Below are 27,033 nucleotides of genomic sequence, written 5' to 3'. Positions count from 1 at the left end.
TTTTTTTTTTTTTTTTTTTTTTTTTTTTTTTTTTAAGTATTTTTAGTTAAACATTTATCCTGCTAATTTAATTAAATGCAAACATTAGTATAATGTTAGCTTTGTACACTTCACCCTTGGCTACACGTCCCACCCATAACAGAATTGCCTTTTTAAATCTGCTCTCCTAATGCTGAACCACAGTTATATTTTGAACAACATATCAAAATATCTTGCATGACCTAGTGCAAGTGGTCTGAAGGACTGAATTAGAGCTGTGCATTTAAGATTAGCTTTCCTGCTATTTTAGTTTCTCTACATTCCAATAAAACCTGCCACCCACCTATGAATTTGTCAGCACCATAAAGCTGTAAGTATCCCAGGGCATGTCTGTATGTGCATTTATGCCAGTTTAAACTTATTGCGCTGGAAGCGGGAATAGGCCAGCATCTACATGTGCAGGCATTAAAGCACATTAACGCTGTGTTTAGACTGACTCGGGACTAACTTTAGTCCCGAGTCAGTCCACACACACGGTTTTACTGAAGAGTAAGGTGTCTATAAGGTAACTAATCAGGCATAAAATTTGATACCTGCATGATACAAGCATTAAATTTATGCTCAAGTCTGCATAAGTTGCCATATTTACTGTGCAGTACAGGCATGCATGTGTAGGTGTGCAACTGTACTGCATAGTCATTTTGGTTACTGTGCCATACATAAATGCGCACTTGTAGACACACCCCCAGTGTAGCTATGTAAACAAAGCCTCCTATCAAAAGCACAGAGCATGCCTGTTTAGCTACCACCTCCCCAAATGGCACAACCTAAGCCAGCAAAAGGTTTCTTGTGTCAGCATAGTTAGATTCTCACCAGCAGCTTTACCAGCGTAGCTATGTTGGCTGGGGCCTGTGATCTTTTCACATTGCTAGCCAATATGGATTTGCCAGGAAGGCTTTAGTGTAGGCCAGGCCTAACTCAGCTCCAACTGATAGTCATTACTTTTAAGGGGAATAGCAACTGGCCAATGTCAAGTGCTTTGAAAAGCTGACCGCTGATGTTTCCCAGCTAACATGAACTGATTTAGTACAGTCTAAACATGTTTTCATTTTTGTCATCTCATATAAGGTGCCTCATTGATAGCCATGTTGGAATGGATTTTCTGCTGGAATTTACCTCTAAAGTTGTGAAACTCAGTTTGCCCCACCGCAACAATTGCTCAGCAATTCCTTTACGCTGCCAATATAATTCTTCCCCATAAACTCAGACGGCATGCCATGGTAATCATTTGCTGCAAGAGCAGCACTCACCTCTGCAAGAGCCTGCCATCATGACGTAGTGTGTGCATCTTAAATTTACTCCCCTTGCTACCATTCCAGATCACCAAGTCTGGCAACAAATTAGGTTCCTGATAAGTACACCCTAATAGCAGTGATGGAGTTGCACAAAACATATTTCTGTCACTAATTAGGTAAAAAAATTATGTTTTTGTTATGATTTTGGTGTCATGAATATTTCTAATATTCCCATTATCTTGCACACCTCACTGACAAAGTGATGCAGATAAACCACCACTCAAAATTAAGTGGCCAGCACCATGTGATGAGTTAGCTTTCCCTGTACACTACCGGTAAAAATGTCCATAGACACACCAGAAAGTGCATTTAAAACTGAAATTTTGACAGTCTTCATTTGAAAGACACAAGCTAAAGGCAGCTAGGATCTGGAACCAGATCTGGAACCAACTTCCAAGAGAAGTGGTGCTGGCTCCTACCCTGGGGGTCTTTAAGAGGAGGCTAGATGTACACCTTGCTGGGGTCGTTTGCTGCAGTACTCTTTCCTGCCATGGCAGGGGGTCGGACTAGATGATCTACTCAGGTCCCTAGAACCGACCCTAGAAACTATGAAACTAAAAGTCAATTCTTCTTCTTAATTTCCAAATACTGTTTACACTTCCTTTTTTTATTCCCAAGATATACAAGTCCATGGCAGAACCCCCCCCCCAAAACTGTGTGTTATAGCTCATACAAGAACAGGCTACTAACGGTGAACACAGAACCCAGCTGCGAGTCTGGCTCCACTACTCTCTTGAGCTGCCCATTTCACTTAGCCAACAGGCAGAGCCGCTCTAATTACTTTAACAGAAGTGACTTGCAGTAGCAAATAGTTGTATTCATCTCAAAACAACAGATACCAGAGAGTATTCCTTCATCTGCTGGCCACTCTAGACAAGGAGCATACCACTGCTTTTCTCTGTAAGCAAAAATGATGTGCAAGAAAGAATTGATATTCAGTATCACTTTAATATTACTGTTTCCCTCACTGTTGATAGTAATTCTTTCCTATCATTACTGTTTTCTTGACATATTACAGACTCAAAACTCTGAATTGCTGGTCCAAGGTCCAGTCTTGTACCTATGGGCTACATCCAGCAAAGCATGGACCTGAGGTATGTGGCATCACACGCTGACCATGCAGGTGTTCCCCACGTTGCTACAAGGTGGGGAAGGGAGGTTTGGCTAGAGCCCCAGGACCCCAGGTAAGACTTTGCTGGCCCCAGCCTCCCCTTCCCCACCCAGGGTAACCTGCCACATGCCAGAAGGCACGTGGCATGGGTGTTCCCTGGGGACAAGCAGCAGTGGAAACAAATATCTTTACTTGTCTGGACACTGCCATGGTGTCTATGGTTTAGAGCTGCAGAACCTATTATCCTGTAAGCTACAACACAGGAAAATTTGCACTTTCCTACATGCAGCATTTGCTTCTCTCAGCTCGGTGTTCAGCTATTTCTGAATAAACAGCATAGAAAAGGGACATGGGGTGGAACATCTCATTTTGACTGCCTGAGGGACAGTTAAACGGTAAGTGCTTCACACCTGCATGATGTTAAATGTCAGATGTAGGGCTTCATTTCTGCAAAGACCCCATTTTTGACAGGCTCTTACCAATTCCACTTCAATTATTCCAAACCAGGAGGTGCCCATTACCTGAAGGAAGAAACTGGCAGAGACTTGAACTAAGGAGCATAAGAAATTGAAGATTTCTAAGATTTATCAGGAGGTCCCATTAAGCTCATTATTTGCTGTCAGAAAGTCTTCAGGCAGTTTGCAGCCCGTTCTAAATATAGAGCCACTTAATGCTTTTCTAGAAATCAAAGTAATTCAGAATGGGAAATGGAAATGAGGCAGACCCACAGCAGCAATAAAAGACTTCATTAAGGCTATTTTTAAAAGCAAATCTCTGCACCTGAATTCAAAAGAGAGTAGCCATTATTCCCTAGGGAATGGATAAGTTAATCAATAGAGAGCAAAAGCTTTAGTATTTCAACTTGCAAAAGCATTCAGCATTGCAACAAGATCAGCAATCCCTGCATTTTGTCCTGGAAGACATCTGCCAAAATTCATCCTCAGGAGAATCTAAGGTTTGTTAACTGTTCTGCAGGTTGCTATCAAGGTGAAAGCTGACATGACTTATGCTCTAAACATGATCAGAGAGTTTCTCAGCTTCCTGGATTCCCTATCAAGGTTACTAGGGACTAAACAGACAACAAGAGCTGAGAACCTACAATTTGCACTTAAGTTAGGGAAGGCTGCAGCCATACAATAGCTATGGCCTGACCTTTTAAAGTTTTCAATAGATTATATTTTCCTTACTCTGATGACTGGCAAATACAGAAGACTCCAGTAGCTTGCTCATTAACTTTTCTTCTGATGCTCTGTAACCCTGAACTGAAAAGCTCTTGGACACTGCATCAGCGAGAGTTCCTCTCTGAGACTTGGTCACATACAACAACAGAATAGAGATTTATACACATTACCGTACTAGATCAGACCAGTTGTCCATATATTCCTGTCACCACCAGATGCCTCAGACCAAGGGCAAGACCTTTGCAAAGAACATGCAGTCTCTAGCTAGTTAGAACATTAATAATTATTGAACTGATAAGTCCTTGACATGAAGGTGTACATCTCTTCCCCAAAACTGTGGTTTAGGTTTTTATATTTACTATAATGGGATAGTCTTGTAATTCTTACACTAAATCCTTTTTTATTTCCAGCTGAATGCAGGCTGTCAGAGATGCCTGCAGCAATAAAGTCACCCAGTATAACTAGCATAGGAACACCCTTGATCAGTAACAAATTTTGCCACCATTCCTTTACTTTCTCCCTATATTATGAGGGAAAAAAAGTTACCAAGAATTTGTCTTTACTATTTTTCCTTGCAATTTTACATTCTGTGGATCACTACTAGGTAGAAACCCCTGTAGGCCTTAGGAGTCTAGGTTGATTTATAATTTGTATAAATTAAGCTGGGCTAAGAAACAAAGCTAAGGGAGGAAGAAACGAGAAAGTGGTAACAGTCAAGAAAGCATCAAAAGCAAGACTTGAGAATGTAGGTGAAAAGTTGGCTAAGCCAAGTAGGTCAGCCTGATGTAACTAAGGGCTAGCTTCATAGTTTAATGCCTGCAAGATCTGGTCTTCCTGCAAAAGGTAGCTTTATATCAATCAGTAAAAGGAGTAGGCATATTTCCCAGATGATAAATGAGGTACATCAGTTGCCACACTACAATGAATATAGCATACTAATGATTAGCACCAGGTACATTTATATCTCCACTTTTCTTGTTTACAATGTCTCTATTCAGCAAAGTTTAATTTTTTAAGATAATCAAGACAAAAAAAATTAGGGACAGCTCAGCACCTTTGCACTTCAGCCTTGAATGCCTGTTCTTGCTAGATTGCACATCTTTAGATGGTGGCCTAACATTAAGTTGGATGAGGAACAAGCAAATCAAACAATTCAGGAATGTTAAGGAAACTGGGAAGCAGTGATATAAAAACTGAGATGGATTATTACCTTGTATTCTGTGGATGCTTAGGGGAGGTAGTACCATCTATAAAATCAGAGTCTCCAGAGGAAAAAAAGGCAGTTAAGATTTACCAAGCAAATGCATTAGAAAGTGTTCCAGAGAGAAAATTTAACCTTGCAGGATTTGGCATCTGCTGACCATGCCACCCAGACTGAGCCATGGAAGAAGTTCTAGTTTGGCTTTAATAATGCTTTGGACTTTGCTTTTACATTTTGATTATGCAGTTTATGCATTTAAAACATATTAAATAGTATGTTGATGCCAACAAGGACTTGCTCTTCGACTTGCATAAGGACTTTCAGATTCCCTCAGATGAAAACATCCTGAAAAAATATTGTGAGGACAGCCCTCACCACTGCTTTTTTGCTACAGTTCAGCTACCAGTATAGACCTGGTAAAATGTAGATATTAATTTGGACTGAGAAGGCTGTGTATATGATTTCTTTCTCAGTTCACAGTAATGCTAGTATTTCAGTGTTAAGATTGCTATTAGAAGTTTTCTTAAATAGAATCTTTTAGAGTACTTGATTTTGGTGGGACAGGTGTCTTGAACCTTGTTTGGTCCTTAGAGCACCTCTGGGAATCAATACAGGTCTCCTCTTCTAAAGTGAACAATTCTGTTCTTTGATTAGATGCATGGAAAACCTCTAAATATTGAATTATCACCCTTTTCTACCTTCCATATAAAAATCCTACTGTATCACTTGCCAAGATGACCAGAATTTAACAGTGTTCCAGACAAAGGGGAACTGCCGATCTACATAACTGCAATTTATTACCATCTGTACTACTTCTCCATCCCATCCTTCACTGAATTCTGGTCAGGAAAGGCACAGCTGCATCAAGGCATGGTTTATGGGAGGTTTTTTTGGAAAGGTTACATTTTTAATTAAACATCTGCAGTTGGTCTATCTTCAGGTTCAGCTCTTGGAGGGCTCTATACCCAATGCAAACGTTAAAACCTGATTTTGAATTCAGTGCAGAACTCTGAAGCTGAATAATGGGCCACGCAGTCCTTATAACTGATTGATTAATTGTAATGAAGTCATTGGGTCTGTAAGTGTTTAAATGCTCTTCAACTGTTCCTGACAACAATAAGAAAATACTGTGATTACCAGGGATCCAGGTTTTCCATTCACTGTGGAAAAACACAGATTTTCTCCTTTAAAGGAGAAAAGGGTGGAAAACAGGGGGTTTCCCCTTGCAGGCTGGCAGAGTTCCAGCCTGCAAGGGGCTGCGGGGAGTGGGAGGAGGGCGATCAGGCAGCCAGACAATCATGTATGTGGCAGCCAGGTAGCATGGAAAGCAGCTCCTGCAGCTCCCTCCAGGTAAGTCTAAGGGGGAGAGGGAAGATGTAGGCCCCCACAGGGAGGGAGGGAGGGAGTGGGGCAGGGCAGAGGCTGGGGGTGCTGCCCAGCTGGGGTAGGGCATGGGGCAGGAATGTGCAACCACAGGGCCTAGCTGAGAGAGCAGGACGCAGCCATGGGCAGCTCATCTTGAGGGCATCAGGGGGGCTGGCTCCCTGCTGTTGCACACACTCCCAGGGAGGGTCACATAGGGGAGCACGTGCTCCCCCAAATTTCTGAGCAAGGTGGGGGCAGATGCAGGCTGCCCACTGCAGGCTTGGGGCTCCAGCGGGTGGATCGCAGCACGGGAGGGCAGAGCAGGGCAGGAAGACTCAGTGTCACTGCCAGGAGCCCCATGCCAGTCTATGCTGTCTTGGCAAGATGCCCTGTCTGCCTGGCAGCAGCGGGAGGCAGAACTCCAGAGTGGTGCTGCTGCCGCCAGGCGGGCAGGGGTGCTTTGCCATGGCAGTACAGCCTGCATGGGGCTCCTGGTGACAGCACTGAGCCTCCCCACCCGCCCATGGTGGGTCCTGCCTACTGGGTCACAGAGGCCCCGGGGGGGGGGAGAAACAGCAACAAGGCAGGGAGCCCCAAGCCCACAGCAGACAGACAGCCTCCACCATGGGCTGTGCTCTGGCCAAAATATATAGGTATTTCAAATTTATTTTATTATAGTGATTGAGGCACTGGTAGGCTTTCAAACTGCTTTAAAATTGTAAATATATCAATAAAACATTGTGTTCAACAGATAGCTGTATAATATATAGTGATGTTTCATTTAAAAAAAATTACAGAAAAATGCGGATTTGGGGGTTTTTTAAAAAAGAATTTGGGATTTTTTTTTTAAATTAGAGATTTGGGGATTTGTAAATAGAGAAAACCAGGATCCCTGGTGATTACTAATGTGAAAAGAACAGCATTTACTGGAACAAAAGTCAGCCCCCTAATGATAAGCCACGGCCATCCAAAAAAGGCAGAGCAGTTGACTAAGGTGGCAATAGTTTATTGCTTTGGTTTTAAATTGTGCCCTTTGAAAAACAGTATGTTTTAAGGAGCCTTCCCTAACCTCCACACACTACAAGAAAACTCTAGGTATTCCCAGTTCAGAGAATCACTAGGAATGAAATTATTTTTGCTACTTTTCATGTACAGCTTAAAAACAAATTAACTTTTTATATGCAAACACCACATGCAAAAAATGACCTCCCTGCTGAAAAATTTCCCAAAGCCAAAGGATTCAAAGAAATAAACAGCCACCATACCATTGCTGAAGGAAAGTGCAGTGCATCTAAAAAGCCAGCTGAGTTGCAGGCATGCAGACACTGATAAAGCAGAAATACTGCAAAGCCTACAGAAACACCATACTTAGAAGGTAATTCATAATCTGCAACAGCTTCCCCACCCTTCAGGAGAACTCAAGCTGTTAAGTAATAAAACTCTTACCCTTTTGTCATTTCCCCTACAAAGCAACACATAATACTCTACCCATTTCCAAATTCAGCACAAACTAAAACTATAGCTAAAAGGCTTCATAAAGTGTGCTTATAGAATCAGAGGAGAAATGATGGAAAGCTACCTAAGACATAGTAAAAGTATACTAACTTAGGACTTAACCTGTTTCTTCCTTTTAGGATTAAGGTCTCTGTTCCAAACACTGCCTTGTGGCCCCTTTACCCCAGCAGAGATGGCTCAAATTCTACAGAATTCCATGACGGTTGCATTGGGTAAACTTGGCAGAGAGATGGTCTTGGTTGTCTTGCACAACGGCAATGGTCCCTAGGAAGGGCGTACCTCCATCCATCACATCTATTCTTTCTGAAAGGGTGACTTAGATTAGGCAAGCCAACAACTTCTGGTAAAGCCAATGATCTCCTCCCACCCCGCTTCTGGGACCTTGCTCAAAGCACGACCATCCCCAACTAGATCATCCCAGAAAAAGCTTTGTTGAGCTGGGTCATAAAAACCTCCAAGCATAGAGAGTCCACAACATTTCAGGGTAACCGGTTCCAGTGTTTTAGCACCCTCCTAGTGAGAAAGTTTTTCCTAATATCTAACCTAACTTCCCTTGCTACATCTTCAGACCATTGCTCCTTGTTCCATCATCTGCCACTACTGAGAACAGTCTTGCTCCATCCTCTTTGGAACCCCCTTTAGGTAGTTGAAAGCCGCTATTAAATCCCCCCTCAGTCTTCTCTAGACTAATAAGCTCAGTTCTCTCAGCCTCTCCTCATCAGTCGCATATCCCAGACCCCTCATCATTTTTGTTGCCCTCCACTGGACTCTCCCCAGTTTGTTCATATGCTTCCTGTAGCAGGAGGCCCAAAACTGAACACAGTACTCCAGATGTGGCCTCACCAGTGCTGAATAGAGAGGAATAATCACTTCCCTTGATCTGCTGGCAACGCTCCTAGCAATGCAGCTCAGTATGCTGATAGCCCTCTTTGCAACAAGGGCACGCTGTTGGCTCATATCTAGCTTATTGTCCGCTGTAACCCCCAGGTCCTTTTCTGTAGAGCAGCTGCTTAGCCAGTTGGTCCCCAGCCTGTACATGGGGTTTGTTCTGTTGTAAGCACAGGACCATGCATTTCTCCTTATTGAACATCATGAGATTTCTTTTGGTCCAATCCTCCAATTTGGCAATGGAAACAAGTCCAATGGACATACCTAGTCAGTTCATTTACTACATGACTGACAGAAAGACAGAAAACAATCAAGAAAAACAAGTTAAGTCTGAATTAAATCATCACTGCTCCAGTTTTACCAGCCTTTCACTACAGGCTGGAGTTAAAGGGTGGGATTTTGGCCTCTCTTCACTGCTTCCAGCAAAGTCTAAACAGGTTCAAAGGTTGTATCTGGCCTATTCAGATTCCCTTTCCAGATAGCGACTCCTTTCTTCTGTGCAGAGATGATCTAAAAAGCCTTGGTCTTCCATACTTCACTTGACACCGCGCTGTAAGCCCTATTTTTCTTCCCAGTGGAGTGGCTCTTTTCAGAAAGCACAGCAGGCCTTAGTCTAATTCTAATATGAAGCTTTTCCATCATCAGGGAATTATTCTGTGAGAAAACACTGTAGGGAACTAAGATGTTTCTGAAGACTTATAGGCCCAGACTGTGCTTGTGTCTGAATGAGAGAATTAAATGGATCCCAACAGACAAAGAAACAATTTAGCAAGATTTTTAACAAGATACCTATACAGGAAAAGTGAATGCCTTCCAACAGACTCCAGAGGGAAATGGTAAATTTTGCTGGAATGAGGATAGCAGGTAGCCAGAAGGATAAATGCTAGCCCAAGCTAGCACTGGCAGACTGTCATTATGGCTTGTAGCCAAGTTATTAGTGCAACTCCAGGCCATTGCCATCATAAAAGACAGACAATGGGGGCTTTGTCCATTCAAAGGCATCTCATTCCTCTTTGCCAGCAGTGGCAGCTGCCTCACCATTATGACTACAGCCTGGTCATCTCTCCCTTCACAGGACAGCTTGTAGGAACGCACAGAACTCATGGTAGTAACTTCCAAGAGGTCTTTGCCCCAGACATACATTAAGCAGGGGCAAAGAGCAAGAAACTTCTAAGCAATAAAGTTATAAGGGGAAAAGAACACAGATAAACAGCCTTTTTATAGGCATGAAGAGCCACATGAACTAGATAGTTCATTCACAGCGAAGTAGTTAGGGGAGGAGTGAAGCTTGGGTGGAAATCTGGGTAGGACAGAGAAAGCTCTCAGTACACTCCTACTCAACGCTGAACCTGAATGCCAGGCCCAACTAAGCTGAGAGAACAATGGTTTCTGGGCATGATTAGATATTCATTAATGTGTAGTGCTTACTGCATGTTAAATTTAGTATTTGTATAATCAAGTATTGCACATTTATTTAGTAAGCTTCTGTACTACACATTAGTGTGATCGCCTGCTTTCTGTGTGATGCTTAATGCACAGTAGGCTAATACTACTGCGCATTAGTGTACTAGCATGGTTTTTGCCATGCATGCTAATGCACAGTAGAATTAGTCTACTGAGCATTAAGCGTCTTGTGTAGATGTGCCCTCTGCATACTTTTAGCTCCTTGCGTGATGCTCAAGGACATACTTAGGCTTCAGTGCAGATAAAGCACTACTCCTTCTTAAAGCCCTACTGACTTCAGGAAAACTCCTACAGGTATTCAAGATCACCAAAATACAGACCTTGTTGCAGCCCCCTCAAGTCTAACCACACCCCCACCACTGCCTTTTTGGGCTCAATCCATTACTCCAACTTCATGTAGGTATCTATTGTTTGTACCTAGCCTGCTTCAGACCATGGGGGGGAGGGGGGAGGATTAATATAATTCATGGTAAAAATTTCACAAAAAAGCCTGTCAGTTCTCACGCAACTTTTTATCATTAGCAGGTAAGGCAAAACTGATGAGAATATAAAGTTGATATGTTGGGGGGCGGAGGAAGAAGAGATGTGAAAATCCCTTTGCTAAAGTTATCACGCTGTTTACCTCCCGCTTCCACAGAGAGGAAACAAGTCACTAAGATCTGATACATTGATACAAGTTTCACATTGATTACCTGGCCTTATTGACCTTGCAGCACTTGAAGGTTGCATGTCCATGATCCATCATAAAACATAAATCCATTCTACCTTTCTGTAAGCAAGAGCAGAAAGGAAGCACTTTATAAATTGCTATGGGGCAGGAAAAGGATTCAGACTGCTGTAACTAAGCAGCTGCTCCTGTCCACAATGTACATCATCCCCAACAGGCCTGCTGCTATTTCACAAGGCCAAGTGGTAGTAGAACAGAGTTCTTCCCAGTTAGAAGCCTATATGGGAACCGGTTCTTTCCATCATGTTATTTAACTACCTTTGATTAATTATCTAATTTCATTCCCAAATGACAGGGTTCCTCACCTTCCAAAACTACAACTATCCAAATCAAATAGATGTCAGGAGAGCAGAACCTGAAGATGGCCTAAAATGCATATTAGTTGTGTATTGCATACAGTTTATATTGAGGACTCTCCTTGGGAAAAAAAAAAAAGCAGTTCAAGCTGAGAGCCCAAACCATACCAGCCCCTTGTGAGAATTATTTTTAAAAACTGCTTCTAAAGGGGGCTCCAGTGAAAACTTCACTGACCTTGGCATTAAACATAGAAGGCCAAGCACAACCGTAGCATAAGCCCATTGAAAACCTTGTTTTGAGGGGAAAAAAAGCATGAAACTTTGAAGAATTTTACACAACTTGTAGATAATAAAACATATGAAACAGATAACAAAAGCCATCTATCTTCATTTTGAAGTCATGGCTTTTGCCTTTTATTAATTTTAATTGCTTCCCCTGCGGCTTTAAATCAAGGGCAGATTTTATTATAAGTAATTACTTCCCTTTGCAGCTGGCATAGCAAAGTTGCATGATAAAGGTTAATTTGCTAAATGATGGCAGCTACTAAATGTGGGTGGGTTTTTATTAAAAACTGTTTGGGAAAGGTAATTCTATGATGTACACTTTTGTATGGCACCCATCACTGTGGCACCTGTATGCTGCATTTGTACCTGACTCTTACATTAAGACAACATTTTATCAACTGTTAAGGGTGCATGGATGCACTCATTTATTTGTGGGCCAAAATTATGTTGTATTGTATTCCCAGTACTACCACTGACTTCCAAGCATCCACTAGCTAAGCAGGGCCTGAGCCAGTATCAAGGCACTGGTATCTGCCTTATTCAGTTACTTTAGTTCCTGTACTTTATCCAAATCCCTGTGCTCTGATTATGTCATCTGTTACCAGCCAGTCAGCATGGGGATTTGCATAATTGCTATCTGTTAGACTGTATGTCTAACAGCATTGTTAATGTGACAATCTACCCAGTCTGATAGGCCCCTCAGCTCTGAATCCTTAAGTAGTTTGTCTTTTGGATGCTTTTCTTCATTTAAGTCTGTGTTCCACTGCAAGACAAATGGGGAGAGAAGTAGAGGCAGCTCCTGATAACAGCCAAGTAGAAGAAAAGATCTCCTATTTTCTCTCTCCTTCCTTTAGGTCACTAAGTCAATGTACTGGCCACTAATGCATTGTATCTACTCAAATCTGAGATTAGGTTCTCTTCCCTGATCAACATCTTGGATTGGAGTACCAGCCCAAGACAGAGGCTTAACTTCAGCTTCAGCCCTAAACCCACAGCCAAAGCTAAAGCTGAGCCACTGCCTGCCCTGGGCTGGAATGGTGCATTTGGTAGGAGAGGAGGCATGCTGCAGCCGGGGGGAGCATGGGGGAAGACTTCATGTCTCAGTAGTTTGCAGTGTCACTAGGGGCGTAGCCATTTCTTTCTGCTTCCAAATAAGATATCCACATGTACGTGCAAAATACGGTAGGATTTTTTCCCCCCCATATGGGGAGGAGATACCACTTTAAAGGGTAAATTGCCCACTCTATGAGTGGAAGGGACACACATGGGGAAAGTCTGGAAAATTGCATATAAAAGGCAAAGATCAAGAGTATTCAGACAATGGGCCTGGGTTAATTTCTTGCCTTCTAAATATTCCCCCCACCCCATTATGAAAGCATGAACAACATGTGGGGGGCACAGGGGTGGGGAGGAGCAGGGGCCCAGCTGCAACAAAAGCCATTTTTTCAGCTCCCATCCCCTTTGGCACCCAGGGCAGTTGCCCCACTGTAGTTATGCTACTAGTTTTCATGGCCTTACATATGTTCCCCTCTTGCCTAGTGAGGCTGCTGAAACAGGAAGAATGGACGATGTTTCTGGCAAGCCTATGGAAAGATTTAGTGGCTAGGATATTTTGCTGGGAAGCAGGTGATGTAGGTTCAACCAACCTCCTTCCCTGCCTCCCTCCCCATTCCCTTGGGGAAGGAAAGCCTAGAACCTGGGTCTCATAAACCCTGGGAAAGTGTCCTAGCCATCTAACCCTCCTCCTCTCCAACACAAACAGTATTATAATTAATATTGTAGGGACTAATATAGAGGTTGTGCACCTCCCCAGATAAAAGAGAATCACACCAGAGCATAAGGGGCCAGGACAGAATAGGGCACATTGCATAAGAAAAGTAAGATCCAAGACCCCAAGTGACCTTAAGTGCCAATTATAGCATAGATAAGTACTACTTACTTATGCAGCTCACAGGGAGTTGGGATTGGGCCTTAGACTTCTTGCCCTACAGAGACTATTACATGGCATCTATCAAAAGACTATCCCAGGATAATATCTTTTCAAGAGCAGCAATTTCTCCTGAAAGTATGGATAAGGAGCATACAATACCACCACCAAAACATCCCTTTGTACAAGCTTGTCACATCATCCAGACAAATGATTGAGTCTAAGGAACAATGGTTGTTGCCAGATGGAAATCACAGCTGTGCTTTGGGGCTTTATACAGAAATCTTGTAAAAATTTTTTTTTTTTTTTTATATAAAGGAGAGAGAGAGAAGCATTAGAATTCAAGAACAACAATAGATACACATTAAAAGCATCACGAAGTAGTTGTAAAAAGGTACTATGTGGAATAATTCACAAGCTGTTAGCCCTGTATTAGATGAGGGAGTTGCCTTGGGCATCTTTAGCGGGATAAAAAATTCCAGCACTTGCTATACTCTTATAAAACAACAGAGTAGAAAACGTGCACATGTAAGATAGGAAAATGTGTCACTCTCTTGCTTAAAGCACACATTCTTTGTAGGATTAAACCCTTTGAGGCAAGCATCATGAGTCACATTTTAACTACCACAGAGCATTTGTAAGGTAGGCAATAAAGAATTGATATAGGAGGTGATTGTTTTATCGAGCTAAGAATGAAAGCAGTAAACTTGTGTGTTATGCTCATGGGGCGTGGGGGGGAGGAACGACTTGGGAAAATAGAATGAGATATGGGAGCAATAGGCTAATTCTGACCTTGTGACTGAATTCATAGATGGAGGAGATCAAAAAAAGCCTATGTAAAGACAATTGGATACAGTATGGATTTCTACTCATTATAGCAATATAAATCAAATAATGCTGTTAAAAGAACTCTAGTCTTCATCTTACCTCAATTCTGCTTTTCTCAGCACCTTTTGATCAGATTTTTCTGGGAAAAATCAGAATGAATGGTACTATAGATGCATCTGCCGGACTGTTTTCATGATATGGGGAACTAAAAAAGTCCAGTTTAAAGAATAATTCTCACCAGTTTTACATAGCTGCAGTCATGACTCTGACTTTTAGCCTAGTTTTGTGTTCATGTGTACAGTTTTTGTACAGACTGTATGTACAGTTTTGTGTTTCCACATTTTATACAAATTTTCACCAAATCAAAATAAATAAAAATTAAATAAATAAATAAATAAATAAATAAATAAAGCGCGCACAAACTCTTATGCACAGTCTGTAGCCAGAGGAGAAATTTAGGGGTCAAAAGACATTCCATAGGTGAGTTCATACACAGACCCCAAGAGCAAGCACTTATAATCATTTATTGGTCAAAGAAAGCCTTCTCATTTTGTTCACTTGTATTTAAGATAGCCCTACGATTTATCACCTGTTCAGTGATAATCAAACTTCTGAAATTCAGAAAATAAGGGGTTAAGGTACATACCAAACCTAACCCTGGAAATGGCAGCTGTCACTGGGAGTAATCTGTGTGCACATCTACTGTGTTCACTGTGAAACAGCTATAGCTATTTTAAATGGTGGAGGGTTTACCTGGAAGAGAGCTCAGCAGAGTTGCTACCATCATATGACAAGGTCCTGGGGCATACAGTATAATTGTCTGGATCTGAGACCAATGTAAAAAGGTGCATGTGTGCATGTATCACGATAGATCCCATCTGCCTCATTTTGGGTCTAAGCTCCGTTAGCTGTCAGTAGCAGGACAGGTCCTCTGGATATTGGGACTGTCAGTGAAATAGGATCAGTGCTCTGTGGCTTTAATGATGGGTCAGCAAGTGTCGCATGGAATCCTAGGAGGTGACAGTAGAGTGGGTGCAGGGTTATTTCCGTAGAGCAGGCTTAATACGAGCAGAGCGCACACTAAGTTCCCTTTCAGCACTGCTCAGCTAGACAAAATTTGCTTTAACATGAAGACTGAACTCTGAACTGGTAATTTATATATCTGTTAATACAGGGAGCCACATAAAACATTGGTGTGAGCCCCCAAACCACATGCTGCAGGGGAACCCCCCCGCCCCCTGGGGATGCCCCCGCCACTGCACAGGCTGTGATGGTGGCACAAAAACCCTTGGCCATCCTCTGCGACGCAGTACCTGAACTGGCAGTTGCAAGGGACCACGAGCCACCCCCTCCCCCCCACTGTTGGGTAGCCACACACTCGTGTACAGAATGGCCAAAGACAAACTGTAGTGTAAAGGGTTTTGCTCAGAAAGGGCAGCGTTATAGTTGGCATAGTATAGCATTAGCATGTACATTCATTCTTCAATTCCTGGTTTTCAGATGTAATGATATATTACCTTCAAGCTTCCCCCCCAGTTCTGACTAACACTGAGGTAGTTTTAGCTTCTCTCCCTACCCTGAAGGGGTGGAAATCCTCCAGACCTTGGTACATACACAGGAAGAGAAAATGTGGGGATAACATGTCCACCAACCTCCATCCCAATTGCCTCTTCTGCTGTCATCCAACCCAATATCCTACCTCCCAGCATCTCAAAGTCCAAAATCATAGCAATCTTACAAGTATTAGAATGCTTGGGAGACACCCATATTACAAATTTAAGAGTATGCACCTGGCCTCTGACCTCTTCATCATCATGTCTAGAAAATCCCACCTCTTCCCAGCCAGTTCCTTCTCCCCCAGTGGGGCAGTCTTACTCTCCACTGCACACAGCTGATAAGCAGGTTCATCACCTCCACCTTTCTAGCCATCACAGCAGCAACTGCCAAGGGTGCTAGATCCTGAGGAAAGCCTGGTTGTGTCCTTGCCTATTTAACTCATCTGGTGCTGGTCCTTCCCTTTGCACTCATTAAAGTGTCCTTCTTTCATGCCTGCTGCTACATCCCATCTCCCAGCTGTCAGTAACTGCCCTCCCCATTCCTCCAAATTGTTCCCAAGTAGCTGCAGAGATTGCAAATACATCCAATCTCCAACCTGCATTTGTTCCTGGGGGACAAAGGATTTGATGCACCTTGTTGTTCTGGAGTTTAAAATTTGGCTATGCAATTATCACTTGAATTTGAAGAAAGCAATGACACCCTTGAGCCAAATGAGATATATTGTTCTTGCATGGCTACAATTATTTCCTGCCAACTTCCTCCATAAAGCAGTCAGAAGATTAGATATTCTTCCTGATGCCTCCAAGAAAAAGCAAGCACTGTCAATTTAGGTGCACATTACAACTAACTTTTTTCCTTCTTGATAGAGAGTCACTAGGGGAAATAAAATTGAAATGAGAAGCTGATGAGGCAGACATTTATTGAGATTAAGATAGTTTTTCAGGAGAGCCTGTACCTTTCAAGTGTGGACCAAATCCCAGTGGGCCATTCAGGAAAATGACTGGTCTTGTATGCAGGAAAGTAAAGCACTTGGGAAAACATTACAGACAGGGAATGCACTTGGGGTCAACTATGCAGGTGTGCAAAGGCTGAGTCTTCAATTTATAGCTCTCACATAATGGATTGGAGATAGATGAGCATATATTTGCAATTGCTTTCATAGCAGAGCCAAGAACAAAAGCTGTTCTCCAGCCACTTTAGCAAAGAGAGATATTTTAAGTGAGACTTTAGATGATCAAAGTCATATGCAAGTTCATTTAAAAAAAAAAAAGTAGCAATGTTTTTACAGTCACCTTTTGGTTTAGATCAGAACTTCAGTATATAGATAGTCTAATAGTTCCTACACAATGCCCCAATTATTCTTATGTTGATTTGTTACTTTAAAAACAAAAAGAAAATCAGAAAGCTTACAAATACAGGGCAGGACTAAGGGACCAGGCTTTCTTCCTAGTCTAGGCATCAAAGCCAAAAGGCCCTGCTACAGAGGCTGTTACCTGTCTAGGATGGACTAAGCATGACAACCAGATTGTCATTTTATGAGGCTGAAGTAATAAGATCTGGATCCAAACATTTTTAGAAGCTCAAAATATGAAGATGCATTTTGGTCCAAAGTTCCAGTGGTGGAGAAGGGGAATGGAGAGAGGCTGGAGGGGGACATCATGTGGATGAATTGGAACTGAATTTCTAAACTAGTAAATGAATTGGAGCATTCAGGACTGGGTATTTTGGTTTGAGCCCTTCTGTAATACTTACAGTTTCATAGTTGGTTGGGTTGTAAGGGACCTGAGCAGATCATCAAGTCCAACCCCCTGCCATGGGCAGGAAAGAGTACTGGGGTCAAATGACCCTGGCTAGGTGATTGTATAGCCTCCTTTTGGATTTTTTTTTAATTGCTTAAATTTCTTTCTATAACAGCTACCCATAATAAATGATAGGCTAGAACCAGAATTAACACTAGTTTAATTGTTACCAGCAAATATAAAAGGACTACCAATTAAGACACAAAAATGTCCAGAGCTATGTATTTTCTAACTCATTGCTCCTGTGTCCTGAAGATTAATATGTAGCTGGAGTTGGCCAATGAGGCAGAAATGTAACTTGTGTAAGGCTGTTAAAACCTTGTGCAGAGGAAACTGATGTGATCTTTCTAAATGTGTGCCTGCTACTCCATTTAAGTCAAGAGCTGGTTTTCCTTAGAGTTTTTCTGCATGCAGAAGCTTAGGTTTTGTGAAGCTGTACACAATACCAGTATTAGCATTACCTAGCAAGATGATGCGCACTCTGTACTTCTATCTGAAAGCATACCTGGTTTACAACAAAGTTATCCAAGGGCAGGGGAGGGCAAAATACAGCCTACAGAGCAGATGCGGCCCACCAACTGATTGAATCGGCCCGTGGCTGCTCCTGCTGTTGCTGCAGCTGCCTGGGTACTGGCTCAGCTTCCCTGTCTCCAGTGGCTCCTCCTCCTCCTCCTGCCTGTGCTGCACCACTTTGGGTAGCAGGTAATGCAGGGAAGCGGTGGCAGCTGTGGGGACACTTGCAGGACATCACACGTCCAGCCAGGCAGGGGGGGAAGCTGCAGCTCTGTGGGTCCTGCCCTGGTGCACAGGGCTCCAGCTCCCAGCCACCCACAGGTGGCTGCACATTGCATCAGGTAGGTGGAGCAGGTGGAAGGTGACCAGGAGCTAGAGCTCCATGTGCTGGGTAAGGAGCCACACAGCTGCAGCTGCCCCACCTGGCGTGGCGCAGCAGGAGGAGCCAGTGGAGGTTGGGGGAGCCAAGCAGCACCCAGGTGGCTGCAGCCCCACCGGGAAGCTGTGTGCTTTGGCCGGGGATGAAGCCGGGACTGTCCAGCAGGAGCAGATGGGCTTGGCTCCATGTGGAGCACCATGGGGGCAGCCACAGGCTAAAGGCAGGGGTGGGAGGGGGAAGGAGAAGAACGCATCTGCACCAGCGCCACCCTGGCAAGCTCTGCTGCACATGCCCCCTACCCCATCTAGTACTTTACCCCTGACCAGCTCCCAGGACCTAGTACATGGGTAGCACCGCCCCCTACACCCTCCTAGACCCTCCCCCTCCAGCTTGAACACCTTGCATACATCATTAATGTCCTGCAACCCCTCCTGAAAAATGACAGCCATTTCAAGGTTGCCATGGGGGACAAATCGGTCCTTGCTTACAAATGATCTCTCTCGAACAACAAGCCACCTAATTCCTTTTCTTATGGAGGAACCAGGCCTTGCAATGGACCCAGATGCCAGTTGCACCCCCTCATCAACGCAGAGTACATACTCACTTGACAAAATGAGGCCTGTTATAAACTGGTTAGGTGGGGATCAGCAGGCGCTGGGGGAGTCCCTGTTCCCCCTAGCGCCGCAAGGAGTGACCAGGAACAATGGTCACAAGCTGGCGGAGGGAAGGTTTAAGTTGGACATCAGGAGGCGCTACTTCACGGTCAGGGCGGCTAGGGTCTGGAACCAGCTTCCAAGTGAGGTGGTGCAGGCTCCCACCCTGGGGGTTTTTAAGAGGAGGTTGGATGACCACCTTATTGGGGTCATTTGACCCCAGTGCTCTTCCTGCCATGGCAGGGGGTCGGACTAGATGATCTGCTCTGGTCCCTTCTGACCCTAGAAACTATGAAACTATGAAAATAACACGGATTATAACATCCGAAGTTCATTCACCTGCTTCTCTACCCATGTCATATATATCATCACCTGCTTACAGTGCCTTTATGCTGTCTACATTGGCTAGACAGAACAATACCTGTCTAAAAGAATGAATGGACACCAATTTGACATCAATTCCAGAAACACAAAAAACCCATGGAAAAGACATTTACCCCCCTGTACATGCCAACACTGACCCCACAGTGGCTGTCCTTAAAATCGAACTTAAAAAAAAAACAAAACACAACTTTAACTTAAAATTTCAGAACAAGGAAACAGACAGGCTGGATTGTGTTAACCATGGTCTTGAGACCATGGATTGTGGATTCTTACCCCAATACCTGTGCTAACTGTTAACTCCAATGTCCCTCAAGCAATGACCTTTGTTGGTTATGACCTCAGGAAGCCTTGCTCAGAGAAACAAAGACTCGATTCCCCCAGTGCAATTTGGGAATTCCATATCTGCAAAGGCATCATCAATAGCCTTTTGAGAACCAGCAAATCTTATAATATACTAGTGGTTTTTAAATGTTTGGGACTTGAGGCACCCCTCCCTAATTATGCTGCACTGGGTGACACCCATTTTCAAAATTAGTTTATATATTATTGTACTTACTTCCTTGCAGAAAGACTGGGCAGTGGAAGTAGGGGATCATCCAGGCAGGAACAAGCCTAAGCCTGCTCATATCTGCTTAGCTTTTGTGCACATCTCCTCGCATCTTGAGGCACCCTTCAAAGGACATGGTGGCACCCCTGGTTGCCCAGCACCCTGGTTGAGATTCACTATAATACATCATAGCAGTTCCTCCTTCTTAAGCAGGACATGCCCCTGTCACAACAGCCTCAGCAAATCTCGCAACAAATTGGTGATCACTTTGACTGGTAAACACCAGAAACCACATACTTCTGATTTTGTGCAAGTTTCCCACAATTCTGCAGTCATCTGCTGGTCATTCCAGTTCTTCAGCACAATGCTCTCCCATCAATCAAACAGGTTTTCCAAACCCAGAAATAACTCTGCACCAAGGATAAACTGACCCAAGAAAAATCCCACAGAAGGAACTGGCCTACATATTCCTCATTGCCTTGCATTTCAGACTACACTATGAGAAATATCCCATAGCACATACAGTCTGGCAACAAAACAAATGCTGAGCTCTTGAGACAAAAAATGCCTGCTGTATGCATGCAATGATTCACACTGTCCTGTAACAGGTAGCTATATAGATTCATAGATTCATAGATTCATAGATTAAGGGTCGGAAGGGACCTAGTAGATCTTCTAGCCCGACCCCCCGCCAGGGCGGGAGAACAACAAAAAACCCCAAAAAGAGAAATGGGACTCAAATGAGTCCAGCCAGGTAGGCATCCAGCCTCTTCTTAAAGACCCCCAGGGTAGGGGCCAGCACCACTTCCCTTGGAAGTTGGTTCCAGCTCCTAGCCGCCCTAACCGTGAAGTAGTTTTTGCTGCAGCATAGCATCATATCTAAAATAATATGCCACAGCTCAGGGCTAGTTAGACCACTAGTGTATAAACAAGTCTTTAGGAGTTTAACCCTCAATTTCAAACAGTTGTTTGCAAAGGGGGGTGGGGAGCAGGGAGAGTACACCACACTGAAGTGTACAAATAAACATGTAAGAATTTAGAGAGAGCTCTCCTTCCATTTTGGGTTTTTTACGTTTATCTGCAGCATTTTTCCAATTTTTTTCCAATTAACAAAGGTGGGCTATGCAAGCAATGATACACTCCTTGTGGGAAAGCTACTGGTAAAACACTTAGAACAAGTTTTGCGCAAAGACTCGAGCTATATTATGCTGATCATTTAAATGACATTGAATGAAGCAGATCTCTGCCAGACTGCCACAGTGTGTGCAATTACCCAAGACACTAATGATTTTGCATATGCCTTAACTCTTATATATGCATATATATTAATTAAAAGCACACAGTCCTGCATGGGGGCAGATACATTTAAGCTGACTCCTGCATGCTTAAAGAAAATAGTTTCTGCTTCAGATATTTCTAAACGTAACCATTGTTCAACAGAGCCACAGGTAAGCCATAAATTCGTAAAAGTAACCAAAGGCTTTACGCTATGGATATATACTAGGATAATTCTGTGACAACGGGCCTGGTGGATACTATTTATCAACTGTCTGTTTGGGTGAAGCAAGTGCTGCATAGTTGGAGTGTTATTTCCGTATGACTTCTAGATTAGCAGGCAATTGCATTAAAAAATAATGGTGATTCACTTAGCGTTTGCAGCTGAGATGTAGATGCATCCCAGGAGAACAGACCAATATGGGCAGCAGGATTGGAGTGTAGATTCACAACAGAATTTCCCACAGTACTTCATTATAGTATCACTCCCTGCTTTTAAGTCTTTTGTACTCTTAGCTCCACCTTGGAGTAGGCATATCTAATACATTACTCTGCTGTGAAACTTTTTTTCACTTATCCTTCAATTAGAAGGATAATGAAAACAAAGCAACATCTTACTTTCAATCAACTTTTCCATGTCAGGAAGCATCCGAACATTTGATTGAATCCAGGTTTTGAAGTTGTTCCCTTGATTTAATCTCATCTTAGCCACTTCCTCATGAGTTCAGGAAGAGCTTACACTACTCAAAAGGGTAGATTTCCAGTTGATATTTAGACTTCTTTAAGATTCCTGAGAATATAAACTAGAGTTCCTGAGAATACAGCCGCTATGCAACTAAGGTTGTCACTTGTCTGGAAGCTGTCTTTCTAGCCCATAAAGCCACTGAGAAATGTATTCAAGGTGATAAAAGACTTGTTTCCTCTATTCCTGTTCCTCTATTCCAGTTCTGTGTGGAAGTTTGTCCTTAAACTTTAACATATGGGTCCCAGTTAATAAAACCACATTTCATGGATTCTTAACTGTAACATAAGTTTCTGAGAGAGAACAGGAGTCAAACCTAGTGCAGTTAAGGATTGACATAACACCTCATTTGACGAATGGAGGAAGGGCTTTAATAACTACACTATAAATGAGCTTTAAAACAAAGTGACAGAAAAGACTCTTTTTCAATATTTAAATAAATGAGCTATCATTAAAGTCCAGTATATTTTAGCTGTAATAGCATCTCTCATCAATAGAAGCAGGAATCGGTTTCAATTTTTACAGCTTTGATCGGGTGTGGATCCATTGCTGAAGATGATCAACTGGGCACAGGTTAGTGTTGCAGTGATTTCTCTCTCTCAGAACACACCTTACCAGCAGCTCCATTGTTTTCTATACTCTTCAGGTGAATGCCTTCAAAAAGTCTTCTTTCTTGATGAATCAATGATTAAAAGCCCAAACAAAGTGCATAGGGAGAGGGCCATTGTATTACAATTGCTAGCCACTTGGATCCTGTTTTGGGTCATCCAGTTGTGAAACTTGCTTTTGCAAGCTCTTGATCGGTCTGGAGGTTACCACTTAATCAATTGGGATAGGGCTTGATTGACTGCGTGGGATACCTTGGGACATCGATCACAAGACACTGTTTTAGAGAGCTGTTTTAACAGTGGGGCAGAACCCAAAATATTCTGAACCAGATACAGTCTAGAGAGACATCAAAAAAAACTCATACAGATATTGAATGCCTGTTCCAAGAAGTGACTTAAATCAGGGAAGGATGTGCCAATAAGGAAGATGCAATCGTATAGGGACGTGCAGTTATTTATGAGTGGTTTAGCATAGTAAAAACATCAGGTGTATTTACAACTAGCAGAGGAGATGAAAGCATCTGGGATTGTTTCATTTCAAATATAGGATTGTGACTAAGGTCATTTTTGTGCAAGATGCAACTATTACGAAATTTAAATTACCAAATATGTAGGTCCAGCCAAGCTTTCATGACCAGCAGTCTGCCATTTGATGCTCATGAAGCATTTATGTAGCATCACCAAGACATTCTGGCATCAAGGCAGGTAGGGCAACAACCTCCAAGGTCACATCTTCTTGCTGGACATGCCTGTGCTACTTATTTACGTTTGAGTTGGGAGGGCTCACAACGCCTCCTCATGAGCATAGGATTCAACTCTTAGAAGCAACTGCTGGGTCCTACATGCACAGATATATTATATCAATGCTAACAATATGCCAGTACTGGCATGCGAAACTACCATGGGTTGCAAGGCCACATTTAGAATGCCAGTAGCAGTTAGAGACTATCTGAAGAGTTCCCTCCAGTGATGCTGTGTGGCATCTTTTGCTTAATATAATCAATGAATTATGGATTCACTCACACAATAACAGTGTTTTGCTGAGATTTGAACTTTAAGTCACCCAGACTTGTACAAAAAAGTTCATTTCTGCAGTTCTTTTGTAAGGATTGTGTAAGGCTTAGACACTGGAGCTTGTCTTGTTGAATGATAGCTGAGGACAAGTTAATTTAAATGTTAATTCCATGAACTGTGGGCTGGATTCCCACATTTAGTTACCCATTTGTTTTTTTACCACCACAGCACCTGCTGCTATTCTGTGTGCTGCTCCTTGTATTTTACCCAGTTGTGCTTTTGTTACTCTGTTGGGACTGCAAAGTTTCCAAACATCACTATCGAGGCTATTGACTACAAGGATTTGTACAAAGGTAGCGTTGCTTACGCCGAGTTGCAGTATGCCAGTCCTGTGCAGTATCAATCCCCCACACAAAAAGTGAAATGAAGAGGAATTGTTATTGATTGTTAGGGAGACATTAACTTGACCAGCTGGATCCCAGATAGGAATTATAAACCAATTCAGCCACCAAAAATTGCAGTATCTAGATGCTAGGAATAGAGAGGGGTCAAATTTGAATTGTAAGGCTACGGCAAAAATCAAATGAGCTTTTTGGGTCAAGGCTATATTCTCCTGGATTATGAGTGGTAAGCATCCAGGATAGCACTTTTTCTGTGCTCATTTTGGAAACCAAGTTTTCCCATCTGCTCTTTGAACTGGTCAGACAGGATTGTTATTAGGTTTGGCTTGTTCCACTACTGCTTGTGGTCAGTAGTTTCTTCTATGCTGGCTTCTGCAGCCACTGCAAAGCGGTGCTGCCACTGAGGGGAAAGATCTAGTCCTGTTACTCTTTCCATGACATTGATCCATCCACAATCTAATTTTGCAGACCCCAGGGACAGTGTTGGCTATGTTGCTGACACTGGTGGGCCACTCAAGTTGTTTTAAAGGTTTGGGTGCCTTAAGAGCTGAGCAGCAATGCACTGCATGCATAAATACATTTTAAAAGTCTTGTTCCTTTGTATTAAATCCCAGCTGAACATAGATTACTGAATTAGAGAGATCCATTATGCCTTGAAGGGTATTTATTCATTCCTAGGATCCCAACTCCTCTCAGCAGGGTTGGGGCAAACTGGGCTTTGTTTACTGGTAGGGCAGTCGGTTCACTGACCCAGAATTGCAAGGGAAGGGAAACAGCAGCTGTGACTGAATGGCCATTAAATCTTTCAAGGTTTATTACTCAGAGGTCCCTCAGCTGAGAGGTTTGGAGTCCCTCACAACTTGGAATAGACAAAGATGTACCTGAATCTAAAAGCATTTGCTGCTTCAGTTTCCTTGGAGATGTTGGATCTTTCCAAAAGACCCGCACTTCAGGCCATCCCCATCGATCATATGTTATAGGTGCACAGATAGTTACAGGATGTATTGTGGAGATCAGGCTGTCCTAGTGTTCAGTGCTAGCAGGTGTATTTGGCAGGACATCATAGGCATTGCCTTGTGGGCTGCGCTCTCGGCATTCAGCCAAGTGGTGAAGGAGCTTGTGTGTGGGCAATCCATCAATGGCATCTCAGGATTCAAATTGTCTATGGAGCCAGTTGCTACAAGCCTTTTCAGATTCAAAAAAGTGCTAACTGTCAATCCATCTCAGTCAGCTGCATGACTGTATCTGTACCTGTGACCACTGTGATAAGCAGCAATCTTTCCTCTAGGTTTGTGACTTAATTAACGCAAAGGTTACATTATAGGCATCACAGAATCAGGTGAGCATCATATCCAGCAGGATTAGATCTGGAAAGTTAACAGCTTCATTTCATCATTTAAAGTTTCACTTCATTTAAAACTCAGGGATGTCACAATTACACTGTTGTCCCCGAGGTAGGTTGGGAACAACTCCTGATAATTTGCCTAATAGATTTTCTTATCAAGGAAGAATTGGGGGTGTTCCCCAAGCGTGACAGTGTGCCTGGGTGCATGTACCTGCTTAAGAGGACAAGCAGCCAGAGAGATTCATAAGTAGGTCCCACTAAGCTTTCATGGCCAGCAAGTATGTTGAGAAACATGCACACCCTAGCCCCCTTGAAAGATTTGGAGGCAAGGCAACTATATTTTCCTAGTCGCAAATCAGGACACTCCATTCCTCTCCCCCACCTAACCCTAACCCCACCCATCACTGCTCTCCAGTGCAGTCAGCTGACACCAGAGCTTGGAGACAGCTGAATGTACCAGATAATGTGGGAGAGTGGGCAGGAGGAGAAGAGGGAGATATTAAAACAGTCCCATTTTCAATGAGATCATCTTTTTTAATCACCTGACCTGGACATGCCACTGGATTGAGACAGAAGTGTTCATTTGCCCAGAACAACAGGACACCCAAGGCAAGTGTTTAAAATGGGACTGTCCCAATGAAAAACAGGTCACCCTAATGCAGGAAGTTCCTGGTTCTTAGGAGACAGTTATTGTTGCTTTGGCACAGTTCGGCACAGCAGCTATCAGTGAGGTAGGTGTGAAAGGAGCATACAAGAAATTCTCCAAAATGGATTCAACAGAGTACTTCTTCTGCTGCACTGGCTAGAGGCAGGTGTTTTCCAACACAGGTTAGCAGGGTTTCAGTCATCATTAATAGACAATGTGAGGTGCTCAAGAACCAAGATGTTGAAGTATAAACCTTCCCAACCGCAGTTTTAGTTGGTTGACAGGCCCCTTAAAAAGCCTAAAATAACTTTTCACACCTCAGATAAGACAACAGTCATCACCGGCTCACCCAGGAATGAGGAAGAAACACCTGCTAAAAACCAGATAACCTCTACTTTGAGCCTCAGGTGAAGAATCCCAGAAGTTTACTGTGGCTTTAAGTTCTTATTTTGAAGCTGTAGGAAAAAGGGACTTGGCCCCAGTTGGGTAACAAATCCAAGACTGTGTGTGTGCGTGACATGCCCCACAGAGAATGATAAGGTCAAGAAGCTTGGTAGGAATGAGGGCAGAGCAAAAGGGAAGAGTATGAGGAAGTGTTGTCCCTGCCCAAGCATTTATGCATAGACTAATAGGAATAAGCCCTTGAATCCCTCTATTGCAGTGCCACAGCTGATTAAAGCCACCCTCTGCTCCCTGAGCCTGAGCAGTCGAAATAGACAATCAGATTGTGCTGGGAATTAGTTGGGAAATATAAAATACGTTCTAGTCAGCATAGGAGGGTGCATTTGTATAAGAGTCAGATTGGATATTCTTAACAGTGGAGCTGTTTTTGCTTCTGCTAACAGTAGGAAATCCAGTGCTGAGGAGATTATGGGACTACCTCACAGACCCTCTGGAGAGGGTCCAGAGGAGGGCCACTTGCATGATCAGGGGGCAGCAGGTCAGGCCCTACGAGGAGAGGCTACGGGACCTGAATCTGTTCAGCCTCCACAAGAGAAGGCTGAGGGGGATCTAGTGGCTTGTTACAAACTAGTCAGAGGGGATGAGC

The 27,033-nt window shown here is 43.1% G+C and overlaps 1 long non-coding RNA gene across 1 annotated transcript in view; it reads right to left on the bottom strand.

The window, feature by feature from the left end:
• The window catches only part of LOC109301954, a 264,420-nt gene that overhangs the window by 227,002 nt on the left and 10,385 nt on the right, over positions 1-27,033 (bottom strand). The gene's annotated exons all lie outside the window — the stretch shown is intronic.

Source organism: Gavialis gangeticus, unplaced genomic scaffold (assembly GCF_001723915.1).
Source record: "Gavialis gangeticus isolate Ggan-Ray unplaced genomic scaffold, GavGan_comp1, whole genome shotgun sequence".
Classification (NCBI taxonomy): Eukaryota; Metazoa; Chordata; order Crocodylia; family Gavialidae; genus Gavialis; species Gavialis gangeticus.
Note: the sequence above shows the minus strand (reverse complement) of the source record. Positions and strands in the feature narration are given on the sequence as shown.